The 10,530-nt window shown below is 45.5% G+C and overlaps 1 protein-coding gene across 2 annotated transcripts in view; it reads right to left on the bottom strand.

Annotated features, from left to right (window-relative positions):
- PLEKHH1 (pleckstrin homology, MyTH4 and FERM domain containing H1) overlaps positions 1–7,020 on the bottom strand; it is a 48,651-nt gene extending 41,631 nt beyond the window's left edge. Inside the window, exon 1 of one of the 2 annotated variants that reach the window (XM_015591950.2) lies at positions 6,752–7,020. The gene's annotated coding sequence lies outside the window, so the exon portion shown is untranslated. The remainder of the gene's footprint in view (positions 1–6,751) is intronic. The other variant, XM_015591951.2, reaches the window with a different exon arrangement.
- Positions 7,021–10,530: the final 3,510 nt, after the last annotated feature.

The following is a 10,530-nucleotide window of genomic DNA, read 5'->3' as shown; positions in this document are numbered from 1 at the left end:
GGAATTGGGGTGTGTGTGTGTGTGTGTGTGCGTGTGTGTGTGTGTGTGTGTGTGTGTGTGTAAAGATAGATAGGTAATTGTTTTGTTTTGTTTTGTTTTGCTTCTGCCGCTGGAGAAACCCACAAGTCTCTAGAAAACACTTTATACAAATTCAGAACAAATAAGTAGACACCTATAGTTTCCTCAGCCAGGAAAAGTTATATATATGTCCAGATGCCTCCTTAATGTATTTTAGAGAAGAAAAACTGGGTTGAGATGAGAAAATGAAGAAGGATGTATGAATGTGCATGAGAGAAGAGATACAGGCATAGCATGAGCACAGAAGAGAGAAGCCCTGGAAGACACACTCATCATTAGGACTTTTAAATTCCCCTTCTAGAGGGCTATTAATTACACTTGGCAACAAGCATAAATTCGGTCTGTCTCAAACCATGACATATGGTCGGTCACCCTAGCATTAGGTGATTTTAAGGAATGATTGATAGTTAATTTTAGGTTGATGATATTGTTTAATCTCATCCGTTAGAGAGATACATATGACTTACAGGTGAAATAATATAATATCTGGAATTTGCTTTAAAATACTTCATGGTAGAGGTGAGGAGTGGGGGGGGGAGATATACAAAATAAGATTTGTCAAAATATTGATAATTTTTGAAGCTGGGTGATGGGTATATATGAAGATTCTTTATACTGATCTACTTGAATACATGCCTGGAATCTTCCATAATGTAAATTTCCTATTTTGTCAAATCCCCTTTCCCTTTCTCAGGAGCCACATGGCCTCAGAAAACCCAGCCACCTCCCGTACTATCGCCATATATTACTCTGGTGCACCAGCGAGCCTGTCCTTGATGGATTAACCACCAATGTCCCTTTCCATCTCACATTTGACTTTTATAAGTATCTTTCTCCCATTACATACCACAAGTAGCTATCATTTATTGAGTTCTTGCTGTATGCCAGGCATGTATGACCTCTTTAATCCTCACAACAACCCATGAGTTAAGGAGTGGGCACTAGTCCATACTATCACATGAGGACACTGAAGAACTGAGAGACTAACTACTGTACACAGAGAGTTCTACAGCCAGTATGTAGTAGGGCTGGATTCTCATTCCAAAGTCCTTGCTCTTGGCCACTGCTTTTTACTCATCCAGAAACCAGAAAGAATTCTGATTTCACAAAGATTGGAGTGGATTGTTAAGAATGAAAGAAATATTTTATAGAACCTTTCATAATCCTTGGTGCTAAGGTAAGCCTATAGTCTAGATTTTCAGGGCACTCTAGTCTCAAATATTCTGACACCAAAAACAGCATAAGCACAGACATTTATCATGTGTCTTGACTTTTCATTCAGAAAACAAGGTCAGTAAACCTGTGGAGAAAGGCCCAACAATTAAACCACTGACGGGTCTGGTGTCTGAGTCTTTCAGTTCTGGGCTGCTTGGAACACTGGACACATGACCTCACCCCTGTTCTCCCAGAACTGTCATCCCAAACAATCCTGACATTGTGACCTCCCAGCAATCCCCACCTCAAAGGACTGGGACCAACTGGAACGGGGGCAGGAAGACAAAAGACAAAAACAAAACATGACCTTTTCTGAGCTAAGATCACAGTTGAAAAGACAAAACAGAACCTTGTGGGGCCTCCAGAGAAGGCCCTGAGGCTGGTGCTTGATTTGCTTTGTCCTTTGAGCGGCTTTTCCTTTTCCTTAAACAACAAAAAAAAAAGTGGCAGATCTGAAACTAGGACCTGAAAGTCTTACAACCTAGCCCAGGGCTGAGAATTAGCAGTGAAAGCACCCAAGTAAACCAAGGAGCAGAAGAAACATAATCTTTTTGTGGTGTTGAAAGAGTTTAGTAAATTTTAATTCCCTCTTATTGTCAGAGCTGTGGCTCAGATTCCATGGGGGGTTGTAGGGGTGTGGAAATTCAAATTATCAAAATCTCCGGGGACTTTGGAAATAAAATACATCATTGTCCTCTGTGTAGCCCTGATATGTGATATTATACCTGGACTGTATGTAGGGAGTGCATTCCCCAATCAAGGATCTTAATGACATCACGGTTTGAACCAGTCAGGTGCCTGTGAAATCCTCTCCCTGCCTTAGGGATACTGGTGAGAGGGCAGGCATCGTGCTAGGCTTGTCTCAGCACGCGAGGAGAGCTAAGAAGTTTCACAATGGATCTGGAACAAGGTGCCTGCTGCCGAGTGATAGGCCAGACCACACTGGGTAGCTACTAGCAGGTGGTCGAAGCAGCAGCAGCTATGATTGTTAAGGGAAGATACCAATAAGCGGAATCTCACCTGCTAAGTCAACTTTGCACTTGTATCTCCCATAAAGATGTGCAGGGATGAGCAGAAGTGAATTTACAGAATGGTTCTTAACTTTTCAAAGCATTGTGACAGGTGTTATTTCTCTCCTTATCCTCTCACTATCCCTGAGATGCAGGACAATGTTATTCACAATGAATAAGAAAACTCATCACATCTGTGACTTGCTTAGAGACACAAAACTAAGTAGTGTCAGAGCTGGACCAAGAATCCCGATCTCCCAAAATACAGAACATCTTCTTTCCATGACAATGCTTCAGTATTGGTCCTAGAGTCTCATGCTACCAGCCTAGCTTAACACAGATACAACATTAATGGAAAAAAACAGATGGAGAAATGAGAGAATGGACATGAGCTAGGGACAAAACCAAGCCCCCGCCCTTTTTCTTCCTCATTTTTTATTCTGGAAAGCTTCAAACACAGGAGAAGTAGGGATAACAGTACCATAAATCCCCATGTGCCCTGCACCCAGCTATAATTATCATTGACCCATCGCCACTCTCGGGAAACCCAGTTCTCTTGATTCCCACCAGGGCCCAGCATGCTAAACTGCTTGGCAGGTGAGAGTTCAATAATTGCCATGGGCTTGACATCTGTTCTGGAACTCCCTAAGTCCTCCAGCCTTGGAGGGAGGGGCTATGGGTAGATGGGTGGTGAAAAGAGGGCACAGGAAGTAGTTAGGTGACTCCACACTCTGGGCCTGTATCAGAGAAAACACAAATTTGACCTGGGATGGCTCTGGCAAGTTTAGGAATTTGACCAGAAATTGACATAATGCTGAGATTAAATTTACTCAATCAGCTTTTGTTAAGTGATTCCTATATGCAAGGTTGGGACATAAAGATCCATAAAGATAGGTGACTTGCGAGGCTCAGGTCTATAGTCTGAATATTCTGGAACTTCCTGCAAAGGGGCCAAGCAATACAAGAGCCTAAAAGAAAGAGGTCAGAGTTTGCTGCAAGGGGCATCAGAGGGTACCGGGGAATCTGCTCTGGGTACAATTTCCACTGGGCTCTCCTGTGTCACCTCACTGTGGCTCACTCCCTGAGTGTGAGCACGTTGTGGGATTTCCACTTGCTTGTGATATGCTACCACCATCTTCTGAAAGTGCTCCACTAGACCAGGCTGACCACTCGCCAAACCGAAAGAGAAAAAAACCTCTGTGCCCCCTTTTTCAGAATGGAGCTGGGGAGTAGGTGATTTGACACAGGGGCACAGCCCCCTCCGATCTTGCATTGTCATCTGATCAAGCCAACAACATACATTAGACCACTTTTGGGTGCCAAGCATCACATTTCATAATGTTGGGGGAGACAGGACAAGGTGAGCAAGTTCCACTGTTCAGGGGTCTAAATATCAGAAGAAGGGGCTAGGACAACCAGGAGTAGCAGCCCTTGAGAACAAAACTAGTAAAGAGAAACAGCAGAGTGTAGGAATTAAGATCCTGTGTTCTGGCACCAAGCAGGCCTGGGTCTGAATACTGGGGCACCAATTAATCCTGTGACCTTAAACCTTTTGCTTAACTTCCCTGAGCCTCAGTTCAATTTTGAAATTGAGGGCATCAATATTCAAAAGGCAGGGCAACAATATAAGGTTGAACCATACAGTTTTCAACAGTTAACCATTTTTTTTGACCTTTAAAAATGGCGATTTCATAGACCACACTATGTTGGATTTTTTTGAGAAGTAAAGGAGATATTCCAAAAGCCTGGCACACAGTAAGCACTCAATAAATGATGGCTACTATCAACAAACAAAGGCAAACCAACAGCACCATGGGCATACAAGAAGATGTGGCCCATAGATGTGCTTACCATCCAATCCACCTCAGAGAGGAATTCAGGGGACTTTTAAAAATGATTTTATACCTTTATTTTTGAATGTTGAACTAAAAAGTATATAATGCAAAGTAAGACTTCTTTCTACCCCTGCACTTCATCCAGAGCTTCCCCTAGGGAGTTTTATGTCTTTCAGAGATATTCAGTGCATAAACAAGCATTCGTATATGTTGCAAACACACACACAAATGGCAAACGAAATGCACAGATAGATATTCCTGTGTCAATATACACATCTACCCCATTCTCCCTCTATGCTATTTAACAGCTTTATTGTATTCTATTGTGATTTTATACTTATGTGCCCCATAGCAATGTTTTGGTCAATGATGAACCCATATGTGATTGTGATCCCGTAAGATAATGGAGCTGAAAAATTCCTATCACCTGTTATAACTGTCGTAATGTCGTAACACAACACATTGCTCTCACATCTGTGGTGATGCTGCTGTAAACAAACCTACTGCGCTGCCAGTTGTAGAGAACTACAGCACACACAATTATGTACAGTACCTAATACCTGATAATGATAATAAATGACTGTTACTGGTTTATGTATTTATTACATTATACTTTTTACTTTAGAGTCTATTCTTTCTACTTATTAAGTAAAAGTTTGCTGTACACTGTGTTACTCTAGCTACTACATCTCTTGACTGTGTCATTTTGTCTTATGCTCGATTAATCTCATGTTGTTTTGTACAGTCACATGCTGTACAGGCTTATAATCTAGGAGGAATAGGCTACACCACAGAACCTAGTGCTTAGTAGGCTATACCATCTAGGTTTGTGTACGTGCACTCTATGAAGTTCACACAGCGACAAAATCACCTAACGATGACATCTCAGAACATATCCCCATCGTTAAGAGGTGTACGACTGTATTTGAGTCCCTGATTGACAGACATTTGGGTTGTTTGAAACCTTCTGCTAAAATAAACAATGCTGCAATGAATATTCAATGAATATATCTCATTTCACACATATCGGAGTATATCTGAAGGATAAAGTCCCAGAAATGGAATTGTAAGGTTAAGTGATACACATTTTTAAATGGCCAAATAGTCTAAATTGCCTTCCCTTGAGGCTATTCTAATTCACACTCCAGTAAGCAACAGGTGCCTATTTCTCCATGTAGGAGGTCAGTTCTGAATTAGTTTTTGACAGAGGGGGAAGATGGTTCTGCTGCGCTCGTCAGACAAAGCAGGATGGTGGCTCAGCAGCCAGCCTGCGGTGAAGTTACCGCGATCAGGAGTGAGGGAATCCTGGCACCTTACCATCAGCATGTACAAAGCACTCTACATGTAACCCGCAAGGAGCACAGATTCCATACACAGATACACAGCCTCACAGAGAGAAAAGACTAGTAAGGAGGGGCACACAAGAAGCACCAGAAGCGGGTGGGAGTAGAGTGGGAAGTATACCTGCCCTGTAGCTGGTGACTCCCTTGAAGAGGGCAAAAGAGGCACCACATTTTCCCAGCTCAGTTGTTAGTTTCAATGAGTTGGGAACACAGGGTGTAACTCACCACAACCCAGCTCGGAGCACACTCTCTCCCCTCGTCCATGGGAGGCTGGGTGTGGATAGTGGACCAAACCCCATATTGGGAATTTAAGAGGCCTGGGTTTGAGTGTTGCCTCTTCCACTTTTTAGCTATATGAATTGGGCAAATCTCAGTTTTTCTGAGTCTGTTTCCTCCTTTGTAAAGTGGAGATAATATTACGTAGAAACATTGGAACTGATGTTTTATAAAATGTTAAGGGATGTTACCATATACAGTGTCTAGCATATAGAAGACAGTCCAAAAAGTCTGATGGAGGAACCAGTGACTTTTCCATTGAAATTGTTATTAAAATGATCTTTCAAGCAGAGGTTTTAGCTTGAAACATTTTAGGAACTAAGGCTCTGTCCGGAAAAGTTTTATGAGGTGGACTTAGAGTAAAAGCTTATGGAGATGTCCTCACAGGGAGAAAGCCAACAGGGAGCGGATTCTACTCCCAGATGAGGGTCTTCGCTGCCTCTGCCACTCCCATTAGGGCCCCCTCGTTCCGGGTGACCAATTGCTCTCTGAGGCTCCTAGGACACAAAGCTCCTGGTGTCTTGTCATTCGGCGCCCAACTTGTTTTCTTTTCTGCATGGCTGACCTGCCTCTAGGAGTCGAGCCTGACCCATTAGGAGCCCTAAGAGAACCACCGAGAACTCGCAGAGGAGATAACTTGACATAAAGTGGGGAGAGGGACGGATGAAAGGGAGCGAGAGCACGGGCAACTTGGCGGAAAGCCTGCAAGGACGCTCCGAGGGCCCTTCCCAGGAACAACTGGATCCAGCCGGTCCCAAACTCCCGGTCCTCCCCAGAAAGCCTGCTCTTCGCCTCCTGGTGCGGGTTCCTGAGTCGGACCCGCGGCTCCCAGCGCTCCCAGCTGCTGGGAGCTCGGTTCCAGGTGGGGAGGCACCTGCTCCGGAATCGCCCTCCGGCCGGAGGGAGCCCGTCCTGTCGGCCCAGCCACACACCCTCCTGGCCAGCGTACACCTCCCAACCCATCCCTGCCCGCGGGGCGCACGGTGCCACTCACGTCCGGCGAGCTCGCGGGCGGCCCCACCTCGCACTCCGCACCGCGGCGCCCTCCGCGCGCGTCCGCCGCTGACCTTGTGTCGTTCTCGTCCGAGTCCGCAGCGGCCGCCGGGTCTCCGCTCCCTGGCAGCAGGGGTCGGGGTGGGCGGGGCGGGGAGAGGCTGCGGCCGGGAGGGGTGCCCGCAGGCTGGCCGCACAAAAGCGAGCCTCGCCTCGCTGCGCCCCATTCAACGCTCTGCCGCGCTCCCTCCGCCCCTCCCGCTCCCCGCCCGCTCCTTAAAGGCCGAGCGCCTGGCTCGGCTCTCCAGCGGCTCGCGGAGAGGCACAGGAAATGACCTCAGCAGGTTCCAGCCTCCCACCTCTCCACACCGCTGGGCTCTTCCCCAGGGCGGTGGGGCCCGGGGGGCGGTGGGGTCTCCCGGCCTCCGGCCCCAAGCTCTTTGCGGGGGCCGCACCAGCTGCTGCAAGGAGCGCCCCAGGATCTGCTCAACGTGGGACCCTCGCAGGATGAGGCGCAAACCAGACTCTCCTCCCCAAGGGAGATTCCAGCGTTTGGCGACCTGTGAAAACTTTTAACTCCCGGGTATATGAAGCAGAAGTTCTTATTTCAGTCTGTCTCACTGGCAGATCCATGTTCTGATTTGTAATCTGGGGGAAAAAAGTCAACCCAGCCCAGAGGGTAACTTGCTTACTTATGGATGTCTCTGCATTACTTATTTAAAGGAGCCAACGAAAGAGTCAGAAAAGCAAGCAAGACACTGCCTGCTGAGCAGTTTGCAGAGCTGTCTTCAATACACCCTTGTTCTTCAAGGGCTTACAATCTCTCAGCTCACCGGTATAATCCTACACCCAAAGGGGTTGGAGCATTCAACTTTTGGTTAGCTGGGTATGGGGTAAAAGCTTTTTTCCTCAAAGGACTGAACAGAGGCAAACACCACCAGGACTTGGTTCTCCAAAGAGGCTTTAGAAGACTCACTCCAGGCGGTAGTGCAGGATCCCCTGGCTCCACTCCAGGTTTGAATCTCAATCTCTAGAGGTGAGGCTGGGTTATTGCCCAGCTAACAACCTCCCCGGGTGACTTTCCTGCACAGTTTAGAGAGCTCAGACACTATGGAAAGCTGGTCCCAGTAGAGTAGGAGGCCAAGGGTGAAAGTTCAACTGGGCCACTGGGACTCCAGGGATTGAACTTGAAAATGCTCATAGCTCCTGAGGATTGGGATAGATCATCCCCAGACTGTGGGACACTGGCCTCTGCTGTACCCTTCAACACTCTGAAAATTGCTTAAGGGAGCCCAAAAGCAAGTCCTCTGGAGTTTGTAAGGGAGATTCATTCATTCTTTTTGAATAGCTAATCATGCACATAGTATAAATTTCAAATAATACAGAGAGCTAACAATGAAAAGTAAGTATTCCTCTTGACCTGTCCCTTGTCCTCGTGATCACTCACCCCCAAACACGACTACTATTATTTTTGTGTGTATCCTCTCAAGATATTTTATGCATATGTAAGTATTCATATATTCATAAATACATATGTATTTATATATTCATTCATATGTATTCATATCCCCCTTTCAAAACCAAGGAAGCATCTCTTGCCTTTTTTCTCTCGACATTACCATTTGTTGACTCTAAATGTGACATATCAGCACACTGAGTGCCTTACATTTTTTAATGGTTCCCTAGTATTCCTAGTGATGGATATTTAGGATGTTTCCAATCTTGGACTATTAGATACCTTGTTACAATGGCTATCTTCGTACATACTTCTTGGATCACACTATGTCTGTTTTTATGGTTTAATACTTAGGAGTGGAAGTACTGGCTCTAAACACAATGTGAGTTTTAAATTCCAATAGATGATACCACATTTCCCTCAAAGGAGAGTGCACCAACCTACGTTTCTATCAAGGTGTTTGAGTGGCCCTTCGTTCCCTACCACTGCAACAACGAAGTGATTTATCACAAAGTACAAAGCTTTCAAAAGGGAGGCTTAACTAGGTTAATATGCACAGATGATTTTACAACATTGCTAGCACACAGTGAAGCTCAAGAAAGTTTTAGCTGTTAGTCTCCCAACTGCAGTCCTCTGTGTTTTGGGCTCTGTTTCAATCCCAGCTCTGTGAACCTGAGCAAGTTCTTTAGCATCTCTGGGACTTAGTTTCCTTTTCTTTAATATGAGGATTATAATGGCTCTCTCTGGAGTTGGTTTGAGGATTAAATCAGATAATAGAGTTACATAAATTTTGAGATCCGATCATTATTCAATAAGCGATAGCTATTCTTCTTCCCTCAAACTTCCCCCCAACTTTTTATTTTGGAAACTTCCAACCTACAGGAGTTGCAAAAAATAGTACATTAAATACCCATATACTCTTCACCTAGGTTTACCACTTGTTAATATATTGCCACATTTACTTTCTCCACCTCCTCAACCATTTGAGAGTTGTATGCAAACTTTTTACCCATTTTTTACACAACTTGTTGACCTTTCACCCCTGAATACTTTAGCATGTACCTTCCTAAGAACAAGGGTGTTTTCCTAATATTATCACACTTAGAAAATTTAACATCAATACAATACTATCATCTACTATGTAGCACATATTCTGTTGTCCCAATAACGCCCTTTATAGCTGAGTTTTACAGCTCTTCTATTTATTAATATTTGTCCCTATCTAGTATTCACCAGAGTGAATGGATGATTAGAGGAGGGTGGGCTAGTTCCTTCCTCCGCTCCAAAGAGAGAGTGACTCCTACAGCACTAGCTAGACCTTGGCATTGTTTGAGGGCTGCAGGTAATCAGTAACCAGGCCACCAGAGATGCTCACAGGCAGAACAGAGTTTCCCATCTAACGCTAGGGATTGTCTCATCAGCCACCTTTGCTGATGTTCCCTCCTCTGCCTGACCCCAGCCACCCCATGCCGACAGCCCAGGAAGGAACTGTCCACCTTCCCCTGCAACTCTGGTGTGGTTTTTGAAGTTCCCTGCACCTCCCCCACTGGTCCCCAATCAGCAGAGGCAGCTGTTCTGGCTCTAATGAGACCTATGTCACCCTGAACCACAGCTCCCTACGCCACACTCCCCTCCCCGACCTGCCCCAGGAATGAATTTCTATGGACCTTCATGCTGGCATACACCAACTTAACCCTGAGATTAAGGACTGGAATGACTGAGTCACTGTCTCTTCTCTACAATTTTTCTGTCTTAAAGCATTTTCTATGTAGCTCTCCTTGAAACTGAGACCAAGAGTCGAACTGTGGCCTCTGGCCAAATCCAGACAATGACACCAGCTGACGCTGACATCCCTCTCTTCTTCCCTCCCTCCCTTCCTTTCCTTCATTCATTTATGGTAACTGACTTTTCAGTTGGTCTAGGTATGCTATCAGACGCCCAACTATAAGCTTGGATAAACCATCACCTTGCTTCCTGCCTCAGTTTGTCCTGTTGTAAAGTGGAGAAATTATTTCCTCAGTACATCTACCTTTCAGGTCAGAGTATTTGATAGTTGGAGGAAAAGGCAGGATTATGAGGGAGTCGCCACAGCAGAGGGGAGCTTTGCATAACCGAAGTAAAGAAAAAGCCATCTTGGGCACTATCCTTGGCTGGTGCTATGGTGGGAGAGGAAGGATAGCAGGAAGGGCGGGGTGGGAGCTGGGGGCCTTGAAGCCGACTGGAAAGGCTCTGAGCCCACAGACCCCTCTACAGATCTATAGAGCAATGGTACCCACCACACCTACAGCTTGTTTCTGTTTGATGTTAGCTTATGATTACAAGTG

The sequence above is a fragment of the Pteropus alecto genome, unplaced genomic scaffold (assembly GCF_000325575.1).
Source record: "Pteropus alecto unplaced genomic scaffold, ASM32557v1 scaffold276, whole genome shotgun sequence".
NCBI lineage: Eukaryota > Metazoa > Chordata > Mammalia > Chiroptera > Pteropodidae > Pteropus > Pteropus alecto.
Note: the sequence above shows the minus strand (reverse complement) of the source record. Positions and strands in the feature narration are given on the sequence as shown.